The sequence below is a fragment of the Ricinus communis genome, chromosome 6, assembly GCF_019578655.1.
Source record: "Ricinus communis isolate WT05 ecotype wild-type chromosome 6, ASM1957865v1, whole genome shotgun sequence".
NCBI lineage: Eukaryota > Viridiplantae > Streptophyta > Magnoliopsida > Malpighiales > Euphorbiaceae > Ricinus > Ricinus communis.
In genome coordinates this window covers 13,970,813-13,997,800 of record NC_063261.1, presented here as the reverse complement: position 1 = coordinate 13,997,800, position 26,988 = coordinate 13,970,813, and the positions used below count along the sequence as shown (strand labels likewise).

General features: G+C 29.3%; 1 long non-coding RNA gene across 2 annotated transcripts; it reads left to right on the top strand.

Annotated features, from left to right (window-relative positions):
• The first annotated feature begins 3,999 nt into the window (after positions 1-3,999).
• On the top strand, positions 4,000-25,528 carry LOC125370480. 2 transcript variants are annotated; one of them, XR_007216501.1, is made up of 4 exons: positions 4,000-5,745; positions 5,883-5,973; positions 24,660-24,835; positions 24,923-25,528. It is a non-coding gene; the product is annotated as an uncharacterized LOC125370480 (long non-coding RNA). The 2 variants fall into 2 exon arrangements; XR_007216500.1 differs by having other exon boundaries at positions 4,013-5,973.
• Positions 25,529-26,988: the final 1,460 nt, after the last annotated feature.

Below are 26,988 nucleotides of genomic sequence, written 5' to 3'. Positions count from 1 at the left end.
TTATGTGACAAATTATGATTTTTATGTTGAAAGGGAACTAAAGGAATTGAAGCTATTAAAAATGAATTGAAACTGTTATAAATGTAATGAACCTGAATTGCATTAATACCAAAAGATGACAGTGTTAGATGTATGAACATTAACTTGCTTTAACCCACCAATACAACATAATGAACCAACCAAAAAAGACTGATATACTGACATCCTAGATAGCAAGATCATAACTTGCTAAAAAGAACTAATAAAGTAATGTAGCAAAGAGTAAGATTACTACTTGCTCAAAAACAGTTAATGAACTAAAATCCAAAATAGCAAGATTACTACGTGTTCAAAAACAGTTAATGAACTAAAATCCAAAACAGCAAGATCATAACTTGCTCAAAAACAGTTAATGAAATAAAATCCAAAACAACAACATTATAAATAACCACCCAAAATCAAAGTGTTCCGATGTTCATGGTTTCCAAATAGGTCTTGTAGAATTTGATATCCTCTTTGATCTTTTATTATGCAAGTCATTCGAGCTCACAGCAGGACTGCCATTCTATTGAAGACCTCTTGCTTTAAATGTGGCATTAATGTGGTCCCTTTGAAGAATCAAGTCTTTTGGTGTAAGACGTTTCTTTGGTCTTGCAACTGTTACAGTATTCACAGTCTTGTCAGTTGTAGGTTTCTCCACCCCACCATACAAATGCTTTGGTAATTGTGTTATAGACTACGACAATGGCATTAAACTTATCAGTAAATGAACATAACCATGTAGTTGAATCTCAAAAAAATTTAATATACTTGTAGCTCTGCAACTCCAGTTCTTATGTTAATATAACAACCTGCTCCTTTGCTATTCATTTTTGTATTCCTTCATTTTGGTTGTGAATAATATTGTTTATCAGCATTCACAACTCTTGCATGCTTTTGAGGTTCAGGCTGTGAGCTTGCAGTAGTGAAATAACCGGGGCTTAAGCAAAATTCAGCAGCTGATGGTCTCTCCCTGATGAATCTAGACTCATAAGGTGTGTTGTCCTTTCCTTTGCCCTTCTCATCATACAAATCAGTTGTACTTTATCTCTTCTCCTTTGCCTGCTTTGATTTATAAAATTACTTAAGTAAATCAATACTGCTCACATCATACAATGCAGTTGAACTAGATCCTTTCTCCTTTGCCAGTTTACATTTTGATGTTTTTGCTGCCTCATTAACTTCACTACTGTCAGTTTTTCCTTCTTTTTTTTTTCTTATTTTAACCTTACAAAGAAAAAAAAATTAAAAACCAATTATCATAAAGTGAACGTAAATTATCAGAAACATGTTGCCTTAAGTACCTGGAGTTTTCTGCTGTCCTTTTAGGACAACTCCTAACATTATGGCCAGCTTCTTTGCAAATTCCACAGGTCAATGATCCTCCCAACCCTAGGTAACTTTCATCTCTTCTTTGTCCTTTCTCCTATTTTTCTTGGGGTGTCTTGGCATTTTTTTGAACTCACGAGGTTCAATTCTGTCTAAACTAGTGTGCCATATAGTTTTCAAGATGATCACTTTTGTAGTACATGGCATAGACTGCATGTTGACAGGGAATTCCTATCAAGTCCCACTCTCTAAAGTGCAATTTCTCTGTTCAATGTTGACTGTATGCTTATCTTCTTTATCCATGACATTTGTTATCTCATAGCCTATGTCTCATTCCATTTCATAAACCACCCAAAAAACTTCTCCTTATTCTTCTCTAATTTTTTCATAGATCTAGGAGACTGATCACATATCCAACTCTTAATAGATTGCCTCTTATTCCATAGTCTATTCATAACATGCACCCTTATATCTTCCAACATTAATATAATATATTATTTTAAATATCAATACATATCTTTTAATTTAAGTAATTTAATTTAATGTAAAAAATTAAAATTTTTTATTTTTTCTTACTGTATTCTCTTTCTTTCTAGAGAGAATGTAACTCACAGTCTTATTTTTATATATAAAAAAAGGTTAATTTAAGCTAGATATGTAAAAATTGAGCTAAAATGTCTATAAATTTAGAAAATGGCTAAGTTGAACTCAAACAATAAAATCAGTAGCCAAATTGTACTTTATTCCTTTTTATTCCATAACCACGAAAACACTTTTGTTATTTCTGATGCATTATATATATATATAAAAGATTGTCCTTTTAGAAATAGTATAATAAAAAAAAAGGTTAGTTTAGAATTTTAATCGAAAACATTTAAATGGATTAAATGATTTTTTGTAATTTTTTTTATTTGAATATGCATCTAGCCCAAATTCTCGCTTCTAATATTGATATGTATATTCTAAAATATCTTTTACAATATTTTTAAAATAACATATTGACTAACAATATTCTTTTAAAGAAAAATTTCTTGACAGTAAAAATGATATTTTTTTAGCTCTTTTTAGAATATTTATGTAAAACTTTTTTTTTTAAAAAGGGCAAGTCATGAAGAGAATAACGATGGAAACCCTCGAAAATAATAAATGTTTAAAATTATTGTTTTAGTCCAAAATTATAGCATGTAAGGATTTATTATTAATGATAATTGTGTGACTTATAACAAATGTTCTATTAATTTGTGATTATAGATTGTGAATTAGGAATAAAATATGTTTAATAATATTGGCATGTTTAGGAATCATTAATAATAATAATTTTATATCTTATATTTATATTTATATGCATTTTATTTAGCCTCTCAAATTTTTTATATTAATATTTCATTACAATTTATTAAATAATTTATTTTAAATTTAAATAAACAATATTTTTAATGAGTATTAAATAAAAATTATTATAATACAATTAATTTCTCATTAATCTTAATAATAGTTGAAATAGAAAAATAAAATTTATAATGCCCCAACTAAAATGGTGGGACTATATTAAACAAAAAAGATAGAAATTACCCCTCCTTCTATTCCACCATTTGTGTGCAGGGAAAGTTAACATCCCTGCACACATCTCTAAAAGAGTACCTTAAATTTTTAAAAACACTTTTTAAATAATTCTAAATTATTAATTTATCCTAAAGTGAGAAAAGTCAAAAGAAATTAAGAATATTTATTATTTTTTTCTTTTTCTTTTTCCTCATTTTTTAAGAGTTATATTTTTTCTTTACTTATTCTCTCTTTTTTATATTAATAAAAGAATTGACTAAAGAGTAAAATAGAATATTATTGAAACACACATGTATTTTAATATAAGTATAAATAGAGAGTTAATTGTTTATAATTAATAAAGAATGTGTTGGAAATGTTCTAAGAATTTTGGATCTCTTTATTTTTCCCTCCTTTTGAGCTCTCATCAGAATTGATATACAAATCACTTCACTAGATCAATTCATTTTATAATTGAAAAATAATAATAAATAATTGAAAAATAACTAAAAAAGCAACTTAAAAACAACCATAATATATATTTAAGAAAATAAAAAAGTATAGAATTTGGTCATGTAATTTAACTTTTTGATATAAATAATTTTGTAGTCTTTTTTGTGATACTTTAGTCTTCTGAGAATTAAAAGGTTAACAATTTATATCTAAATTCACTAACATTGTTAATTCCAAAGCTACTTTTTTAAGCAGCAGATCTATGAAAGTGTTTAATATAAACAATCATTTTTCGTAGGTTAAGATTGATGGAATTCTCTAAGTGCATATTTGACTTGGCTGCTTCGTAGTTATGATTTGTATATCCTCTATTTTTTATTATGCAAGAGTTCTTTTATTTTCTTACCAGGTAAAGTTGTTTGCAGATTTAGATTATAATACCTGAAATTCTTGTGTTTTCGAACTTTCGGCAACTCGAGCTTCGTGTAGGCACTTCCGGATTCGAATTCCGACACCCTTATCAGAATTTAGCAAACATGTAATTTTATAATGTTTTAACTATAAATTTTGTCCCTTTAGAATTTTTTTTCCAATTAGAAAAGATAAAATTTTACTATTTTATTAAGATTTAGTAAAAAAAGACCACTGCTTTTCTTTTTAATTTACAAAATAAATTAGTAATGAGTCAAATGATTTGAATCTTTAGATATACTTTTACAAAGCAGATATTAAAAGTGTATGTTGGTGATTACAACAGGGTAATACTACTTTAACAAATTAGATAATTATAATCTTATACAAGATCAAGTTCAATATCCTAATATACTTATATATAATTTCTACACTAATTGTTTAAAAGAATGGTATTATACTATTTTTGAAATTACATTATTTGAGCTTGTTTAAAAAAAAAAAAAACAAAAAACAAGTGGGGAAGCATTTATTAATTGACGACCAATCGACGATTTAGCAACGGTTCATTTAAAAGGAAAAAGAAATATTTTAGCAACGGTTACTTTACAGCCTCGCGAAATCTAAATTAGGATTTTCCCGTTGTATATATCCTTTGCTATCAGTATTTGCCTCTTGATATTACAAATTTCCTAATTCATATTTCCCAAATTGAAGAGAATAAATTTTCCTCTTTTCTATTCTCACATTTCTAATGCTTGCTTTTCTACCCATCTCTTCCTCAGGCCATCGTCACCGTCGCTACAAATGGATTCCTAACTCTCTTTCGTTTTCTTTTGACTTTCTTTTTTCTTTTGGGGTATTTGTCAAGAAATTGAAGACTTTTCACTGGTGCTTGGGCTCTATTGGCGATTTCTACACTGCACAGCATTCCCGCAAGTAATTGACAGGCATGGCTTAAGCACAATATTGATAACCTTTAGAAGCAAATATCAACTCCGGCATCGTTGATTCTTGAAAATATTTTCTAATGTTCAGAAATATAAAGTTTTTGAAAACTTATATTACCCTTACACCACTCTTCTCCTCCCCATTTCATTCGACTCATTACCACCAGCACCACCGGGTTCTTTAACCCAGTATTTGCGAGTTATCAAGTTTCATGAATGAGCCGCTTCTCTCTTCGATTCAGCCCGAATGGATTCGTCCTAAAACAATGCCCATCTAACTTAGCCAAATGTGATTTTTGGAAATTGTCTGGTGCTAAAAGTCGGCTCTTTATTGTTACAAGTTGTGGTTTATCTCTTCAAATTGGGACTGATTTAATTTGATTAGTAATTGTAAAGTGGTTTTTGCTTTGTCATTTTATTATCCTATGATTAATTGCACTCTTTGCATTTTTATTTGGTGTTATTTTTGTTGGATCATTTGTTGTGTGTAATTAATGCTTAAAAGAGTGTTTAATGATATTAATTTTGTTTTTGTTGCTCTGTCATCTGGATTCACGGCTTAATAATGAAGGTAATAGCCTTTATTCTTCGTAATCCGAAATGAATTTTATACGGTGGTTTTGGTGTAGTACTCTTAGTTGTACTTAAGAAATTATAAAGAAAGGAAAGGAATAAGAGCACATATGGGTTGTCTCTGTATTCTTTTCTAATACTTGCTCTATTTTCTTTTTTTTTTCTTCTTTTTAAGAGAAAAGGTTTAGGAGGGGAGACCATTGTCTACTGCTGCATGAAATTACTTTCCTTGCATCATCAGCAGAAAAATAAGAGAGTCTGCACTATTAAATTACAAAGTTTAGACATAGACTATAACTTTAGTCAATTTTGTGTTTAATTGGACCAAAATATACTTAAAAGTGATTTTAATTTCATTTAAGGTGGAGATTATGTTCTTTGATTAATCTAATATACAGTATTGAATTTGGTCTGAGATTGATGAGAATATGGCAAGAGAGATCATAAATGACAGGTCACTTGCTTCAAGGTGGTTTGTTTTTGACACTTTCTTTCTTTTTCTTTTTTTTTTCTTTTCCGAAAGTTATAGTTTTTGCACAGGTGTTTATCAAAACAGGATTAACTTAATTTCTGGATGTAAAATAGTGGGCTTTTATGAGTTTGCAGGTGGTTTTGACACCAAGCCATCTAGCTATGGAGTATGCTGCTGGAGGAGAGCTCTTTGAGCAAATCTGCGAAAATGGAAGATTCAGCAAAGGTAAGATTTTTATGTCTCTTTTCAACTTCAATTTCCGGAATATCAATACACTAAGTAGAGTAGTAACTTTGTACAAATTAGAGCAAAAACTTGAGAAACGATTTAGCTCAAATTACTTTTTTATTGTCTGTACAACTTGTCTTTTCTTTTTTATTGCATACTGGATACTTCTTCCAACAACTTCTTTCTGGAGTCACCTACTACTATTCCTTATCAGTTTCTCCATGAACTTCTTTCAAATATTCTCCCTCATCATACAAAATCCTAAAGTAAACAAGAGAGATCCAAGTTCCTTAAGAACATTAACTTAAGTAAATTTTTTAACAACACCATGAAATGATCAAATGACTACATTGTTAATAAAATGTCGGATAATTTTAAGTTTAGGTTCTATAAAATGTTGTTCAATAGGAAATTAATTACATTCTTGTTTGAACTGTGTTGCTCGATGTGGCTCTTTGAAGATTATTAGTCTTGTGGGGTTTTCTTTTCCAAGCAATAATATTTTATAATATGCAGTTTTGAAGTGTGACTTTTCAAAACTTTCTTGTTTCATCCTGGAAAAGCATCTTCTTTCTATTGTTGCAGTGATGATGGTTGGTTTTGCATCGGTCATATTGAAGTAGCTTTAGTATGTTATGTTGTTAAACTATTATTATATTCTCGGTCACAACTCTTCAATAAAACCTGCATATATAGTCAATTTGCTAGACGTCAGAAGCTCCTTTTTCTTGTCTCCAAGATAAGCACCTAAAGTTACTGTCTAAGAACCAACAACACCTTCAGCCTGTTGGTGCCTCGTTGATAAAAAAAATGATAATGTGCTTTTGAATTATCAAATTGTCAACACTAGCGAGACTTTTAAGTAATTGGTTAGGATTCATTGAATTTACTTATTGCATAATTGATTTAGATGCTAAGTACTTATATTTTCTATTATGCAGGGTTGTCTATGATTTTGCAACATTTTTCTTATGGACTAAAAGTATGGGCTTTAGTTATAATATGACTATAATAAATCAGTTTGATAAAGAGGCATGTTTTTTTAAAAAGTACTTTCTGAAATTTGAATGTTTACTTTAAATTTTGTTATTTTGGAACTTGATACTTGTGTCTAGGTTGTCAATCAATGAGTTCACATGTGCATTTGTCATGCATCATAGAGTCACATATAAGTCATTCATTGTCATGTATGAAGGTTGTATATTAGTCTGACATATATGGACACAAGAACATTAGTTCCAAAATAATAATGAAAATAATGAAATCAAATGATTGTTAAAAACTCAATCATTTTACAGTCCAGATTGAAGATGAATTTGAAAAAGACATGAAATATGAATGAAGAATTTTAGATATCACTCGAGATATTAAAGTCCAAGTTGTCAGTCAATCAGTCACAAGTCACATATAAATCATGCATTGTCAAGTACTAAGGTCATATATTAGGATGACACATTGGACACAAGGACATTTGTTCCAATATAATAATATAAGAAAACGAAAAATAAAATCTTATTACTGTTCAGATTGTTAAAAATGAATTTTATAAGGACAAGAAATGTGAATGAACAATTTTGGACATAACCTGAGATAGATCAAAGTCCTAGGTAAGTAATATTTAAGCATGAAATGGAAAACACATCAAGGTGCAAGGAAGAAGTACAACATTAAGATCTTGATGTATACGAGCACATACTAATTTTAATATCTATTACTTGGGTCCCATCCAACTTGCTGCACAAGTGTTTTGAGAGCAATAAAACTTAAGAATAACGATAAGTTTGTGAGTTGATATTTAAATTACCTTACTGCATGATTATTATTAATTTTTTGATGATTATTTTTATTATTATTATTGTTGTCATTGTTGTTGTTGTTGTAGTTGTGTTATTGTAATTGTAGTTGTTATTATTATTACTACTATTACTACTACTACTATTACTACTATTTCTACTACTATGTTGCCATGAGTATTATTAAAATATATTTGATGTTGTATTACATGATGTGAAATAATGTGATAATGTTTGGTTTAGTAAATCCTAGAATTATATCTGAAATCAAAGTAGAAGTTTAGTATTAGGAGGCTAGGTTCATAATAACCAGTTAAGCGACTCGGTAAGTACATAATTCTTGATTGTCTTCTGTTTATTTGTTTTATTTATATATAACAAGTGAGTTACTAGTGATGAAGGTTTTGCATGTATTAAATCTTACAAATTGGAAATGCTTTTTAGCAATTGGGCTTTAGTTTCAATTTATCATAATAATTCAGTTTGATGAAGGTAAAAAAGGATTTGATAATAGTTATAGAAGTAAATTTTAAAATTTGAATGTTTTATGAACTTTGTTATTTTGGAACTTCATGATTGTGGCCAAGTTATCAGTCAATGAGTCACATATGCATTGGTCATGCATCATAATCATATATAAGTCATACATTGTCAAATACTAAGGTCATATATTAGCATGACACATTGGACACAAGGACATTATTTTCAAAATAATAATTTAAGAAAATGAAATGAAATATTTGTGAAAATAAAATCATTTTATAGTTCATGTTGTTAAAAATGAACTTTATAAGGATATGGAAGATGAACAAACAATTTTGGGTATTAATCTGAAATTGATCAAATTCCTCTAGGTAAGTTATATTTAAGTATGAAATGGTCAATGCATCAAAGTGCAGAGAAGGAGTACAACATCAAGATCTTGATGTATACGAACACTTACTAATTTTGATTTCCATTTATTTAGATCCCATTCGACTCGCTGCACAAAAGTTTTAAAAGCTATACAACTTGAGGATAATGAGAAGTTTGTGAGTTCATATTTACCCTACTGCATGATATTATTATTTCTATTATAATTGTTATTATTATTTCTACTACAACTACTATAATTACTACTATTTCTACTACTATGTTTCTATGAGTATTGTTAAATTTTTTTGTTGTATTATATGATGTGAAATAATGTGATAACATTTGGTTTAGTATTTGCTAGAATTACATCCAATATTAAAAAAGTAGTTTAGTACTAGGAGGCTAGATTTATAATAACCAGTTAAGCGATTAGGTAAGCACACAATTCTTAATTGTCTTTTGTTAATTTTTTTTATTTGTACATGACAAGTGAATTACTAGTGATGGAGGTTTGGCATGTATTAAATTTTACAAAAAAAAATATTTTTTGGCAATTGAACCTTTAGTTTCAATATACCATAATAAATTAGTTTGATAAAGGATAAAAGAATTTGACAATATTTTAGAAATACATTTTGAAATTTGAATTTTCTTATGAACTTTGTTATTTTGGAACTTAATTCTTGTGTCGAGTTATCAATCACTGAGTCGCATATGCATTGGTCATGCATCATAGTTACATATAAATTACGCATTGTCAAGTACTGAGGTCATCCATGAACATGAGAAATTGGACACAAGGACATTAATTTCAAAATAATAATATAAGAAAATAAAATGAAATGTTGATGAAAAATAAAATCAGTTTAGAGTTCATATTATTAATAATAAACTTTATAAGGGCATGAAAGGTAAACGAACAATTTTCGATATACTGTTAGATTGGTTAAAGTGCCCTTATAAACTATTTCTAAGTATGAAATGGACAAAACTTCAAGGTGAAGGGAAGGAGTATAACATTAAGATCTTAATGTATAAGAGCACATACTAATTTTGCTTTCTATTGATTTAGATTCCATCCAACTCACTCCACAAGAGTTTTAAAAGCTAACAACTTGAGGATAACAATAAGTTTGTAAATTGACACTTAACTTACCTTACTATATGATTTTATTATTGCTTTCATAATTATTATTATTCTTATTATTTATTATTATTACTATTATTTTTATTCTTACTATTACTACTACTACTACTACGACTATTTCTACTATTATGTTGCTATGAGTATTATTAAGATATATTTGTTGTATTATATGATGTGAAATAATGTGATAATGTTTGTTTTAGCATTTGCTAGAATTACAGCCAATATCAAAATAGTGGTTTAGTATTAGGAGGCTAGGCTCATAATAACCAGTTAAGCGACTCGGTAAGTACGCAATCCTTTATTGTCTTTTTCGTTTATTTGTTTTATTTGTACATAGAAAATGAGTTACTAGTGATAGAGGTTTTGTATGTATTAAATTTTACCAATTGAAAATATCTTTTGGCAATCAGGGCTTTAGTTTCAAAATACTATAATAAATCAGATTGATAATGGTAAAAAGGATTTGATGATATTTTAGAGGTGCATTTTGAAATTTGAATTTTCTTATGAGCTTTGTTATTTTGGAAATTGATTCTTGTGTCCAAGTTGTCAATCACAGAGTCGTATATGCATTGGTCATACATCATAGTCACATTTAAGTCACGCATTGTCAAGTACTAAAGTCATCCATTAGCATGAAAAATTGGACACAAGAACATTATTTTCAGAATAATAATATAAGAAAACTAAATGAAATGTTTATGAGAAATTTAATTATTTTAGAGTTTATATTATTAATAATGAACTTTATAAGGGCATGAAAGGTGAACGACCAATTTTTGATATACGATGAGATTATTTAAAAGTGCTCTTAGTAAACTATTTCTAAATATGAAATGGACAAAACTTAAAGGTGGAAGGAAGCAGTACAACATCAAGATCTTAATGTATAAGAGCACATACTAATTTTACTTTCTATTTATTTAGATCCCATCCAATTAACTCCACAAAAGTTTTAAAAGCTATACAACTTAAGGATAACAATAAGTTTATAAGTTGACACTTAACTTACCTTACCATATGATTTTATTATTGCTTTCATTATTATTATTATTATTATTATTATTATTATTATTCTTACTACAACTACTACTACTACGACTATTTCTACTATTATGTTGCTACGAGTATTATTAAGATATATTTTGTTGTTGTATTATATAATGTGAAATAATGTGATAATGTTTGTTTTAGTATTTGCTAGAATTACAACCATTATCAAAATAGTGGTTTAGTATTAGGAGGCTAGGCTCATAATAACCAGTTATGCGATTCGGTAAGTACACAATTCTTGATTGTCTCTTTTGTTTATTTGTTTTATTTGTACATAACAAGTGAGTTACTAGTGATGGAGGTTTTGCATGTATTAAATTTTACAAATTGAAAATATTTTTTGGCAATCGGGGCTTTAATCTCAATATACTATAATAAATCAATTTGATAATGGTAAAAAGGGTATGATAATATTTTAGAGGTGCATTTTGAAATTTGAATTTTCTTATGAACTTTTGTTATTATAGAAATTGATTCTTATGTCCAAGTTGTCAATCACTGAGTCACGTATGCATTGTTCATGCATCATAGTCACATATAAGTCACGCATTGTCAAGTACTAAGGTTATCCATTAGCATGATAAATTGGACACAAGGACATTATTTTCAAATTAATTATATAAGAAAATAAAATGAAATGTTATATGAGAAATAAAATCATTGTAGAGTTTATATTATTAATAATGAACTTGATAAGGGCATGAAAGGTGAACAAACACTTTTTGATATCATGTGAGATTGTTTAAAGTGCTCTTAGTAAACTATTTCTAAGTATGAAATGGCAAAACATTAAAATGGAGGGAAGGAGTACAACATCAAGATCTTTATGTATAAGAGCACATGCTAATTTTGCTTTCTATTTATTTAGATCTCATCCAACTCACTCCACAAGAGTTTTGAAAGCTATACAACTTGAGAATAACAATAAGTTTGTAAGTTGACATTTAACTTACCTTACTATATGATTTTATTATTGCTTTCATAATTATTATTATTAGTATTATTATTGTTATTATTCTTACTACTACGACTATGTTGCTACGAGTATTGTTAAGATCTATTTGTTGTTGCATTATATGATTTGAAATAATGTGATAATATTTATTTTAGTATTTGCTAGAATTACATCCAATATGAAAACAATGGTTTTGTACTAAGAGACTAGGTTCATAATAACCAGTTAAGCGACTCGGTAAGTACACAATACTTGATTGTTTTTTGTTAATTTCTTTCATTTGTACATCACAATTGAGTTACTAGTGATGGAAGTTTTTATGTATTAAAATTTACAAATTGAAAATATTTTTTGGCAATTCGGGCTTTAGTTTCAACATACTATAATAAATCAGTTTGATAAAGGTAAAAAGAATTTGATGATATTTTAGAGGTGCATTTTGAAATCTGAATTTTCTTATGAACTTTGTTATTTTATAACTTGATTCTTGTGTCCAAGTTGTCAGTCACTCAGTCGCATATGCATTGGGCTTGCATCATAGTCACATATAAGTCACGCATTGTCAAGTACTAAGGTCATCTATTAGCATGAGAAATTGGACACGAGGAAATTTTTTTTAAAATAATAATATCAGAAAATGAAATGAAATGTTTATAAAAAATAAAATCAGTTTAGAGTTCAAATTATTAGTAATGAACTTTAAAAGGGCATGAAAGGTGAATGAACAATTTTCGGTGTACTGTGAGATTGTTTTGTAAACTATTTCTAACTATGAAATGGACAAAACTTCAAGGTGGAGGGAAGGAGTACAACATCAAGATCTTAATGTATAAGAGCACATACTAATTTTGCTTTCTATTAATTTAGATCCCATCCAACTCACTCCACAAGAGTTTTGAAAGCTATAGATATAGAACTTGATGATAATAACAAGTTTATGATACTTACCTTACTATATGATATATTTATGGGGTTTATTATTATTATTATTATTTTGTTATTATTATTATTTTTACTACTACTACTATTACTATTTCTATTACTCTTTTACTATGTGTGTTGTTAATATATATTTATTGTTGTATTATTGATGAAATAATGTAATAATATTTGTTTTAGTATTTGCTAGAATGACATCCAATATCAAAATAGTAGTTTAGTACATAGGTTCATAATAACCAATTAAGCACGTACCCAATTCTTGATTGTCTTTTGTTAATTTCTTTTATTTGTTCATTACATGTGATAGAAGTTTTGCATATATTAAATTTTACAAATTGGAAATGCTTTTTGGCAATTGGAGCTTTAGTTTTAATATACCATAATAACATCAAGATTTTAATGTATAAGACCACATACTAATTTTGCTTTATATTTATTTAGATCCCATCCAACTCACTTCACAAGAGTTTTGAAAGCTATACAACTTGAGGATAACAATAAGTTTGTAAATTGACACTTAGCTTACCTTACTATATGATTTTATTATAGCTTTCATAATTATTATTATTGTTGTTGTTGTTATTATTCTTATTACTACTACGACTATTTCTACTATTATGTTGCTACGAGTATTATTAAGATATATTTTGTTGTTGTATTATATAATGTGAAATAATGTGATAATGTTTGTTTTAGTATTTCCTAGAATTACAACCATTATCAAAATAGTGGTTTAGTATTAGGAGGCTAGGCTCATAATAACTAGTTATGCGATTCGGTAAGTACACAATTCTTGATTGTCTTTTTTGTTTATTTGTTTTATTTGTACATAACAAGTGAGTTACTAGTGATGGAGGTTTTGCATATATTAATTAGAAATTTTTTTTGGCAATTGGGGCTTTAGTTTCAATATATTATAATAAATCAATTTGGTAAAGGTAAAAGGAATTTGATGATATTTGGAGGTCTATTTTGAAATTTGAATTTTCTTTTGAACTTTGTCATTTTGGAACTTGATTCTTGTGTCCAAGTTGTCAATCACTGAGTCGCATATGCATTGGTCATACATCATAATCACTGAGTCGCATAGTCAAGATCTTAATGTATAAGAGCACATACGAATTTTATTTTTTTTATTTATTTTAGATCGCATCGAACTCGCTGCACAAAAGAGTTTTGAGAGCTATACAACTTAAGAATAACGATAAGTTTGTGAATTAATACTAAGCATAACTTACTGCATGATATTATTATTATTATTTCTACTACTACTATAATTACTACTATTTCTACTATGATGTTGCTATGAGTGTTGTCAAAATATATTTATTGTATTATATAATGTGATATAATGTGATATTGTTTAGTTATTGCAAGAATTACATCTGATATCAGAACAGAGGTTTAGCACTAGGAGCCTAAATTCATAATAACCAATTAAGCGACTTGGTAAGTTCACAATCTCTGATTCTTTGCTAATTTTTTTTTATCTGTATATAATAGTGAGTTACTAGTGATGAAGGATTTGCATGTACTAAATTTTAAAACTTGAAAATATTTTTTGAAATTGGAGCTTTAGTTCCAATATGTCATAATAAATCAATTTGATAAAGATAAAAAGGATTTGATGATATTTTTAGAAGTATATTGGAAATTTGAATGTTTTTATGAACTTTGTTATTTTGGAATTTGGTGCTTAAGGTCTTAATCAATGAGTCGCATGTGCATTAGTCATACATATAGTCGCATATATGTCATGCATTGTCAAGTACTAAAATCGTACATTAGCATGACACATTGGACACAATGACATTATTTCTAAAATAATAATATAAGAAAATGAATTGAAATGTTTGTGGGAAATAAAATCATTTTAGATGTGATATCGTTAAAAAAAGAACTTTATAAGGATGTGAAAGGTGAATCAACAATTTTGGATATAATCTGAGATTAATCAAAGTCATCTAAGTAAGTTATATTTAACTATGAAATTGACAATTCATTAATGTGAACAAAAGAAGTTCAATATTAAGATCTTGATATATCCGAGCACATACTAATTTTGATTTCAACTTATTTAGATCCTATTTGACTTGCTGCACAAGAGTTTTGAAATCTATACATCTTGAGAATAACGATAAGTTTGTGAGTTAATATCTAACTTACCTCAGTACATGATATTGTAATTGCTTTGATTATTATTATTATTGTTATTATTTTTACTACTACTATTATTTCTACTACTATTTTCTATGAGTATTGTTAAGATATATTTGATGTTGTATTATATATTTTCTTGATTGTCTCTTGTTAATTTCTTTTTGAGTTACTAATGATGAAGCGACGAAGGTTTTGTATATATTAAATTTTAAAAATTGGAAATGTTTTATGGAAATTCGAGCTTTAGTTTCAATATATTCTATAATAAATCAGTTCGATAAAAGTAAAAAGGATTTGATAATATTTTTAAAAGTACATTTTAAAATTTGAATGCTTTTATGAACTTTGTTATTTTAAAACTTGATACATGTGTCCAAGTTGTCAGTCAATGAGTCGCATAGGTATTGGTCATGCATCATAATCACATATAAGTCATGCATTGTCAAGTACTGAGGTCATAAATCAACATGACACATTGGAATCAAGGACATTATTTCAAAATAATAATATAAGAAAATGAAATAAAATAATTGTGAAAAATAAAGTCATTTTAGAGTTCATATTTTTAAAACTGGGCTTTATTAGGACATGAAAGGTGAATGAACAATTTTAGATATAACCTGAGATATATTAAAATCCTCTAGGTAAGTTACATTGAAGTATAAAATAGAGAACACATCAAGGTCCAAGGAAGGAGTATAACATTAAGATCTTGATGTACGAGCATATACTAATTTTGATTCTATTTTCTAGATCCCATCAAACTCGCCGCACAAGAGTTTTGAGAGCTATACAATTTGAGGATAACGATAAATTTGTGAATTGATTCTTAACTTACGTTACTGTATTATATTATTATTGCTTTGATTTTTATTATTATTATTATTATTATTATTATTATTATTACTACTACTACTACGACTACTACTATTTCTACTACTATGTTGTTATGATTATTGTTAAGATATATTTGATGTTGTATTATATGATGTGATATAACGTCATAATATTTGGTTTAATGTTTACTAGAATTACATCTGATAGCAAAATAGAGGTTTAATACTAGGAGCCTAGGTTCATAATAACTAGTTGAGCAACTTAGTGAGTACACAATTTTTTATTGTCTTTGTTAATTTCTTTTATTTGTATATAGCAAGTGAGTTACTAGTGATGAAGGTTTTACATAAGTATATTTTGAAATTTGAATGTTTTTATAAACTACTTTATTTTGGAACTTGATATTTGTGTCCAAGTTGTCAATCAATGAGTTACATAAATGCATTAGGCATGCATCATAGTCAAATATAAGTCATGCATTGTTTAAGTACTATACATTAGCATGACACGTTGACACAAGGACATTATTTTCAAAATAATATTATATGAAAATGAATACGAGCGCATACTAATTTTGATTTCTATTTATTTAAATCTCATCCGACTCGCTGCACAAGATTTTTTATAGCAATACAACTTGAGTATAAGGAGAAGTTTGTGAGTTGATACTTAACTTATATCATGCTTTGATTATTATTATTATTCTTATTAGTATTATTATTTATTATTTTTATTATTACTATTATTACTATTACTATTACTACTACTACTACTACTATGTTGCTTTGAGTATTATTAAGATATATTTGATGTTGTAAAATTACATATGATATTAAAGTAGAAGTTTAGTACTAGGAGTCTAGGTTCATAATTACCAGTTAAGTGACTTGGTAAGTACACAATTTTTGATTGTCTTTTGTTAATTTTTTTTACTTTTATGATGTGCGAAGTTCTTATTCCATAGGAGTATTTGTAGCTTCAACAATGCTAACAATTGTTACTACCTTAACAAAGTAACAGTAGTAATACGTGATTTTGCATATAATTTGACCGAGTTGTAATAGAGATCAATAGTGTAATAACGATGTTTGTACATTTATGAGGACTATGATCTATGAATTAATCTAAAATAATTTTCTTATAAAACTTAATGATAACATTAAGAATAATGAGAATGACTAAATCAATATTAATTAATTGAGATAACTGCAATTGAATTAACCTTGTTCCTTTATTTCCCTAGAGCCTATCATGCAAGCTATGTAATTCGAATAAGCCGTAATCACACACACATGAGCCAGCTCCTTGCTACTTGTGTCAATCGTTCATGACAATTACAGATCACAAACTCAAAGTTTAGCAATAGAAAAATCAATATCAAAGTTGAGTCGTCAGTTCAATTAATATGAATAATTCATTAATAATAAGAACAAGAAATAAAAAATACTTGAATTAAAAAAAATTCTGTTAAGCACAAAGCCTCACAAAATCATAATTAGAATTTATTCACTCTTGAATTAGAAATTAAAAACTAAGCCACTTATGGTGGAGTAAGAATTCACAAGAATTGTAGAGAATAGAAGAATAAGAATATCAATATCAAGTATCCAGCCCTTCTTTACTTGGTAGAACTAGCCTCCTTATATAGGAAGTTAAACCTAAACCCTAATAAGAGAATCCTTATTAAAAAGAAATAAACTTCCTATATGATCTTATCCCTATAAGAAAGGATAAGATAAAGAGTAATCTAAACAAATTAAAATCTTAAATACATAGGAGAAATTTTTCTTTATCCAGCACTTCTAAAAATAGAGAAAATTATCTAAAGATGGGTTCACCACGAATTTATCTTGAAAAGTTCGAAACTCTCTTCTGCAGATTCCAGCAGCTCATGTAAGGCGTGGTCACGCCTTATTGAAAATGATCTTCTGCCCAAATTTTTGCTCTTCCTCCAAAAGACTTAGTTTCTCACAAGTGATGCCTTAAAACATGTATTTAAGCTGAATTTCACTCAATCCTTGATATTTCACAATCTAGATCAGAATAAACACAATTTTCACAATTAAGCACATTATCCAATCAAAATGTAAGGGAATTAAATACAATAAGTATAACTATTTATGACCTATCAAATTCTCCCACACCTAATTTATGCTTGTCCTCAAGCATACCTCAATTCAACATACCAATTCTCCTCTCTACTTCCTTTTTATCTCTTTTAATCTCTACAAATACTAAATAAGTTAAACATACATCAATAAGTTGAATAATAATGACAATTAAGAGAGTAGTACTCATAGTATAAATTTTGTAAAAATAACAAGTATCTCACTACTTCATCAAAATCAAAGTAACGAGACTTAACACCCTAACATGGTTTCATTCAATACTCTCAAAGTATTTAGGGTGCATTTACTCTTAGAATCAAAACATAGCATGTTATTACCATAAGCTTGCTAATGAATCAGGTCTCCATCACTACACATGAATTAGATGCAAAAATCAAAGGGACTTTACAAGGGTTGTAATAGGGCTTAGGAAAGGGTATGATAAAAGGAAAAATTAAAGTGTTTCACAATCAAGACAAAAAGGTTAGTTACCTGCATGATAACTATGCCACATAACCATAAAACACACTACAAAAACTTTGAGATTTATTCCCACATCTTATATTAGCACTAAAAACTTTGGAGAAATAACATGTAATAATTCAATTCAATATATTTGATGAATACTTCTCCAATTATCCTCTTTTATGAAAGAAATAAATATCAAATTTTTCTTTTTCTTTTTTTCCCTCTTTTTTTTTTATTTTTATTTTTCTTGTTTTGTCTCTTTTTTTTTTTTTTGTATTTCATTTGTACCATGCAACACTTCCCTTCTTGTCTTGACAAGAGTAGAAAAATAGAGGTAGCAAACAAAAAGTCTTGGGTTAAACAACATGTGTTAAAAAAAAAAAGAAAAAAAGAAAATGGAGAATAGGTTCAAAGTGGCTAACTAAAAGGAAAATTAACAAGGTAAGTCTTGTAAGAGTCTAAGAATAGGTTAATCCTAATTGCCCTTATCATATTAAAGCATCAATCCAAAGATGTGTTCTCAACATGCATTTACAAGCAAGTTCTAGAATAAACATACTAAATTTGATAACACTCAACAAAAATAATTAGAGCAAAATATAATGAACTGCTTTTAGGCTTAAAAGCTCACTTGAATGTTCAAATTTGTATAAAGTCTTGTGCATTTTTCAATCAATAAACTAATGAGATACCATAAGATAATTTTAAAGAAACATTAATCATGCTTATCTCTTTCATGCATTAAAACTCAAACAAAAAATGTATATCTAACTTACATGGTATTCTAGGTTATCAAAATAAAACTCAAGATTGCAAAAGAAAAATTAGCACATATGAATTAAAGCATACCTAATTCTAACCATAAAAAAAAAATCATGTAATTATCATATTCCTCCCCCATACCTAAACTACACATTGTCCTCAATATATCAAAAAGAAAATGGCTCACAAAAGGAATGAAAAGAAATATAAAACTCTCCTGATTTGCGAGCAACTTGGACTGAGTAGTTAATGGTGATGTTGGGCAAGGAGATAGAATCGCCCAGTGAAAATAGGAAGTTTTGGTGATGGCTGCTGCAAAAGAAAATAAAATGTTGGTGGCTGTTGTAAAATAAAACGTTCTTTTTCTTTTCTCTCTCCCTTCTTTTTAAGCACAAAAATAAATAATAAAAAAATAAAATGAAAAATAAAAAAATAAAAAAGAAACGAGCTTCTGTAAGAGTAACATCAGATTTTTTTTTTTTAAAACAGAACAGAAGATGTTTGGAAACAAGGCGTGGTCACGCCTTATCGAAATTAGTCTCCTGCCAGAAAAAAAAATTAAATTTCTTTATTAAAAAAATTAAAAACCAAAAACTAAAAACAAAATAAAGTAAGTATTTGGGTTGCCTCCTAATAGTGCAATTGTTTAACGCCATTATGCTCGATGGAATGATAAAATATTTAAGTCATCCAAATAAATGGAGTGATTCGAAGGAAAACTAATGAGACATAAAGCAATTTCACCCTCATGGAAGATCTTCAATCTATGACCATTCAGTTTGAAAATTTTATCTGAATCCAAGCTTCTAATTTCCACTTCTAAATTAGATTGTATATCTAATTCTTGCTCATCACCAACACTTTCTTTTGTAAATACTTCCTGCATAATTGGATCAATTACATCAATATGGCAAAGAGAATGTAAATTATTAGGATATTTCATGTCATCAAAAATATTAAATTTAACAATCTCTCCATTAAACTCTATGGAGAGAGTACCCTCATGTACATTAATCTTTGTCTTTGTAAATACTTCCTGCATAATTGGATCAATTACATCAATATGGCAAAGAGAATGTAAATTATTAGGATATTTCATGTCATCAAAAATATTAAATTTAACAATCTCTCCATTAAACTCTACGGAGAGAGTATCCTCATGTACATTAATCTTTGTCTTATCTGTTTTCATGAATGGTCATCCTAACAAAATCAAAGCTGATTCTGACAAGGAATTACTATACATTTCCAAAATGTAAAAGTCGACAGGAAATATGAGCTCATTAACCTACACCAAACATCTTCAACAATTCTAAGGGGATGAATATAAGAATGATCAGCTAATTGAATCACTACACCGGTCTTTTGCAAGTTATTTAGTTTCACCTCTTGATATATAGAAAATGGCATGATATTGATGGAAGCTCCTAAATCTAACATGGCACGCTCAATTTTCATATTATCAATAACATAAGGTAATGAAAACATACCTGGATCCTTGCATTTTTCTAGCATATTCTTTTGCAAAATAGCCAACACATTCTTACTTACCACCACTTTCTCTTTCTCCTTCATCATTCTTTTGTTTGTGCACAATTTCTTCAAGAACTTTGTATATTTAGGAATTTGCTTGATAGCATCCAATAATGGAATATTTATCTCCACCTTCCTAAATGTATCCAAAATCTCCTTTTCTTGCTCATCTTCTTTTGACTTGGCTAATCTGCTAGGAAAAGGAGGTAATGGAGTGTGAGATGAAAGAGATAGAGGAGGATCAAATTTTACTCCACGTGATGCTTTAGAGGAAGCTTCTTTTTCCTTTTCTTTGCTAGGTTCACTTTCCTTAAGTGGAATTGACCCTGAAGGAATCTCCTTTCCACTTCTTAGAAAAATTGCACAAACATTCTCTTTTGGATTTATTTTTGGTTGTGAAGGTAGTTTTCCAGAATTTTTTGAGCCTCCAATTTACTAATCGACGTAGCCAATTGAGTAATTTGATTGCCTAAATTCTGAATGCTTGACCTTGTTTCCTGTTAAAATTGAAGAGCATCGGTAGCAAGGTTTTGAACAATATCTTCCAAAGACATACCTGAATTTGAAGCTTGAGGTTTCTGGAGAACTTGAGGTGGTCTAATGAAATTTTGGAAAGGATAATTTTGTTGTCCTCCTTGGTTTCCATAGTTCAAATTCGGGTGATCTCTCAATCCAGGATTATAATGATTGGAAAAAGGGTCATACTTCCTTTGAGGTTGACCAGCAAATCCGCCTAGAGCATTGGCCTCTTGTATCGAGTCTTGTTGCAATGTTGGGCACATATTTGTAGGATGTCATTGGACCGAACATATTCCACAAACTTTTGCCATTTGCAATTGCCCTACAACCATTTGACGAACTAAAACAGTTAAATCAGAAATTTGATTTTCAAGATTTTTAGTGCTTACCTCATTAACTCGCCTTGTAGCTCCATCAGCCCTTCTACCAAATTGCTGAGAATTTTCAGCCATGTTTGAAATCAATTGCTTGGCTTCTTCAGATGTCTTGTCTACCAAAGCTCCACCACTTTCTGCATCAATCATACTCCTATCCATTGGCAATAATTCTTCATAGAAGTATTGGATTAGGAGTTGAGGAGAGATTTGATGATGTGGGCATTTTAGCATACAATTGCTTGAATCTTTTCCAATACTCATACAATGTTTCTCCAATGAACTGTGTTATGCCACAAAATTTCTTTTCTGATGTTGGCAACTCTTGTTGCAGGGAAGAATAAGAACAATCTTTTCATCTCATTCCATGTTGTTATTGAACCGGAGGGTTGATAGTAGAGCCAATCTTTTGCTTTATCCTTCAAAGAAAAGGGAAAAGCTCTAAGATTTATATGCTCTTCGGTCACACCATGTGGCTTCATTCCGGAGCATACAATATGGAATTCTTTCAAGTGTTTATGAGGATCTTCTCCTGCACATCCATGAAAAGAAGGGAATAAGTGAATTAAACCGAATTTTAATTCGAAATCAACTGCAATATTGGGAAATATAATGCATAAAGGTCGTTGATTTAAATCCGGTGCAGCTAGCTCTTTGAGAGTTCTGTTTGCCATATTTTCTGTAACTTCATGAAAAATAGATGTGTCACCAATAGCCAAATCTATTTCCAACTCCTCTATAAGACAACTTTTTCTTTGTTTAGTCTCCTTTCTTAATTGACGTGCTGTCTTCTCAATTTCAAGATTAAACTGCAAATCAATATCTTGAGAAGAACGAGTCATAAACAAATAAATTAAACAATGAGAAACTAAAATAGGTTCCTCGGCAATGGCGCCAAATTTGAACGGGTTGTCGAAGCCCTTCAAAATAAATTACTAATTTTTCTAAACTAATTGGTAGAAATAGTGAAACCGGGTCGAATCCCAAGAGAACCAAGGTGGATAGCTTTTTAAAGTAAAATAAAAAGGGGGAATTTTGAATGTTTGAATCAAAATTATAAATAAGCAGAAAATAATGAAGGCTGAATATTAAAGTAAATAAAAATCAAGCTTAGCAAATTCCCAATTCAAAAGTGCTAATTCCATCCAATTGTAATTATGATCATAGGCTAAAATATCAATTCTTCTATTCAAGTACTTAGTCTACTTATTCGAAAAAGCCATAATAAGTGTAATTCTCCTAATATAATTGACTCAAATCCAACATCCAAATCAAAACTTACCATTAGTCAACTGGGCACGATAGCGTTCCATATCAACTTAATGATAGCATTAAGAATAATGAGAATGACTAAACCAATATTAATTAATTGAGATAACTGCAATTGAATTAACCTTATTCCTTTATTTCTATAGAGCCTATCATGCAAGCTATGTAATTCAAATAAGCTGCAATCACACACACATGAGCGAGCTCCTTGCTACTTGTGTCAATTGTTCATGACAATTACGGATCATAAACTCAAAGTTTAGCAATAGAAAAATCAATATCAAAGTTGAGTCGTCAGTTCAATCAATATCAGTAATTCATAAATAATAAGAACAAAAAATAAAGAATACTTGAAATAAAAAAGAATTCTGTTAAGCACAAAGCCTCACAAAATCATAATTGGAATTTATTCACTCTTGAATTAGAAACTAAAAACTTAGCCACTCATGGTGGAGTAAGAATTCACAAGAATTGTAGAAAATAGAAGAATAAGAATATCAATATCAAGTATCCAGCCCTCCTTTATTTGGTAGAACTAGCCTTCTTATATAGGAAGTTAAACCTAAACTCTAATAAGAGAATCCTTATTAAAAAGAAATAAACTTCCTATATGATCTTATCCCTATAAGGAAGGATAAGATAAAGAGTAATCTAAACAAATTAATCCTAAATACATAGGAGAAAATTTTCTTTATCCAGCACTTCCAAAAATAGAGAAAATTATCTAAAGATGGGTCCACTACGAATTTATCTTGAAAAATTTGAAGCTCTCTTCTGCAGGTTCCAGCAGCTCATGTAAGGCGTGGTCACGCCTTATTGAAAATGATCTTCTGCCCAAATTTTTGCTCTTCTTCCAAAAGACTTAGTTTCTCACAAGTGATGCCTTAAAACATGTCTTTAAGCTGAATTTCACTCAATCCTTGATATTTCACAATCTAGATCAGAATAAACACAATTTTCACAATTAAGCACATTATCCAATCAAAATGTAAGGGAATTAAATACAATAAATATAACTATTTATGACCTATCAGTAAACCGTTTGCTTCATTTGCTCTTTCACTTTCTTCTAGACTTGTGCTTATTTCCAGTATTGCTGACTTGTGTGGCTTGTCGTAACCTAGGCTGTAGCTCTTATTATAAAAAAAAAAAACTCAGGTTATTTTTTTTAAAAAGAAAGCAAATAGGCATTTTTCCAAACACGCCCATTGTGATGAAGATATTAGAGAAAAAGTAAATTGAAGGAGTAATTACTATTTGTCTTATGTGTTTTTTTTATATCATACTAGTTATGTCCTAACATTTAAAATTATTTTTTTTATCCTTTTATTTTATAATTTTATACTAAAAACTCATTCCGTCAAAATTTCATTTAGAAAATCGTTAATTAGATTTGTTTTAATATAATAAATAAACTATAAAGAGCTCTTTGTATATTACATCGAAAATCAGGAGGCAAATAGTATAAAGTCAAATCTAGTTAACTCTTGACTAAAGGAGATTTTAGTATAAAATTACTAAATAAAAAGATAAAAAGATAATGTTTAAATGTCAGAAGTAACTAATATAATATAGAAAAATATACGGGCCAAATAGTAATTATCTCTAAAACGAAATGATAAAGTTGAAAGGAATAAACCATCTTTTCCCCTTGCACTTTCAATATTTTTGACAATTTTCTTTGCACCTTTATTTGTCGACATTTGATCCCTGTACTATTATTTATGTTGATATTTACCCCTTAAGCAACGGTGCATGTAAACAGCAACATTTGTCATTAAATGACATTCAACATGGCAGGAATCATTATAAATATTTTCCGCGTCACAGGCCAGCTGTAGACCAATAGACATGTCATTTAGACCTTTTTACTAGGCTTCACATATCTTTACATTTGCCAATTAGGGTTTGTTCCTAGCTGAAAGTTACTCTTACATATCCATCAATTGCAAGAAGAAATAGAGAATGAAAGAATTCCACTTTGCAAATGTGGGAATTCGAGTCGTATAGAAACCTCTGAGGACAATTCGAACCGAGGAAGGCGGTTTTATACCTGCTCGCCTCAACATGTATGTAAAAAGGTTGAGTTTTTTCTTCATAGTGTTGCACCTTCACTGGCTACGGTTTTGCGTTTTGATGTCTAATTTTTACTTTAATCTGAAATGCAGAGTCGAACTTGCAATTTTCATTTATAGTATGGTGGAGCTAACTGATCATCAAGTGGTTTATGTGAATGCATTGAGGAAGAAAGTGAAGGATTATAGAGAAGAAAGAAATGAGACTTTGATACAAGCCGGGGAAGCACAAGCTATTAGCTGATGTGCTCTAGTACAAATGAAGGGCTACCAAACAGAGAATGAAACAATGAAGAGTGAGATTGAAGCATTGAAATATGACTATATAGCATTAAGGGCTGAAAATTATGTTCTTAAGGGTGAAATTCAGTTGCTAAAAGAGGAATCTGAACTTTTAATGATGGAGATCGATATTCTGAAGGAGAAAATACAATCAACGGAGAGGAACAGGATTATGAAGAAAATGCTAATGGCTGGTGCTTGTCTTGTTGTCTATGGAAATGTGGTATATGCTCTGTGACGTATAGAGTAGTGTTTTTGATGCTTGTCTTGTTTTGCTGTTTGTGGGAATGTATGTTCAAGCATTTCACAAACTGCATATAGGTTAGATTTGCAGTTTGTAAAACTTAATCCTTTTGCTTTTTATCATATGTATTTGTTTAATGTTGAAGGCTAATGGAACTGTGTTAAATTTGGTAATTATGTGACTAATTATGATTTTTATGTTGAAATGGAACTAAAGGAATTGAAGCTATTAAAAATGAATTGAAACTGTTATAAATGTAATGAACCTGAATTGCATTAATACCAAAAGATTGTCAGTGTTAGACGTATGAACATTAACTTGCTTTAATCCACCAATACAACATTATGAACCAACCAAAAAAGACTGATATACTGACATCCTAGATAGCAAGATCATAACTTGCTAAAAAGAACTAATAAAGTAATGTAGCAAAGAGCAAGATTACTACTTGCTCAAAAACAGTTAATGAACTAAAATCCAAAATAGCAAGATTACTACGTGCTCAAAAACAGTTAATGAACTAAAATCCAAAACAGCAAGATCATAACTTGCTCAAAAACAGTTAATGAAATAAAATCCAAAACAACAACATTATAAATAACCACCCAAAATCAAAGTGTTCCGATGTTCATGGTTTCCAAATAGGTCTTGTAGAATTTGACATCCTCTTTGATCTTTTATTATGCAAATCATTCGAGCTCACAACAGGACTGCCATTCCGTTGAAGACCTCTTGCTTTAAATGTGGCATTAATGTGGTCCCTTTGAAGAATCAAGTCTTTTGGTGTAAGAGGTTTCTTTGGTCTTGCAACTGTTATAGAATTCACAGTCTTGTCAGTTGTAGGTTTCTCCACCCCACCTACAAATGCTTTGGTAATTGTGTTATAGACTACGACAATGGCATTAAACTTATTAGTAAATGAACATAACCATGTAGTTGAACCTCAAAAAAAATTAATACACTTGTAGCTCTGCAACTCCAGTTCTCATGTTAATATAACAATCTGCTCCTTTGCTATTCATTTTTGTATTCCTCCATTTTTTATGTGAATAATATTGTTTATCAGCATTCACAACTCCTGCATGCCTTTGAGGTCAGGCTGTGAGCTTGCAGTAGTGAAATAACCAGGGCTTAAGCAAAATTCAGCAGCTGATGGTCTCTCCCTGATGAATCTAGACTCATAAGGTGTATTGTCCTTTCCATTGCCCTTCTCATCATACAAACCAGTTGTACTTTATCTCTTTTCCTTTGCCTGCTTTGATTTATAAAATTCTTTAAGTAAATCAACACTGCTCACATCATACAATGCAGTTGAACTAGATCCCTTCTCCTTTGCCAGTTTACATTTTGATGTTTTTGCTGCCTCATTAACTTCACTACTGTCAGTTTTTGCTTCTTCTTTTTTCTTATTTTAATCTTACAAAGAAAAAAAAATTAAAAACCAATTATCATAAAGTGAACATAAATTATCAGAAACATGTTGCGTTTAGTACCTGGATTTCTGCTATCCTTTTAGGACAACTCCTAACTTTATGGCCAGCTTCGTTGCAAACTCCACAGGTCAATGATCCTCCCAACCCTAGGTAACTTTCATCTCTTCTTTACCTCTTCTTTGTCCTCCCTCCTATTTTTC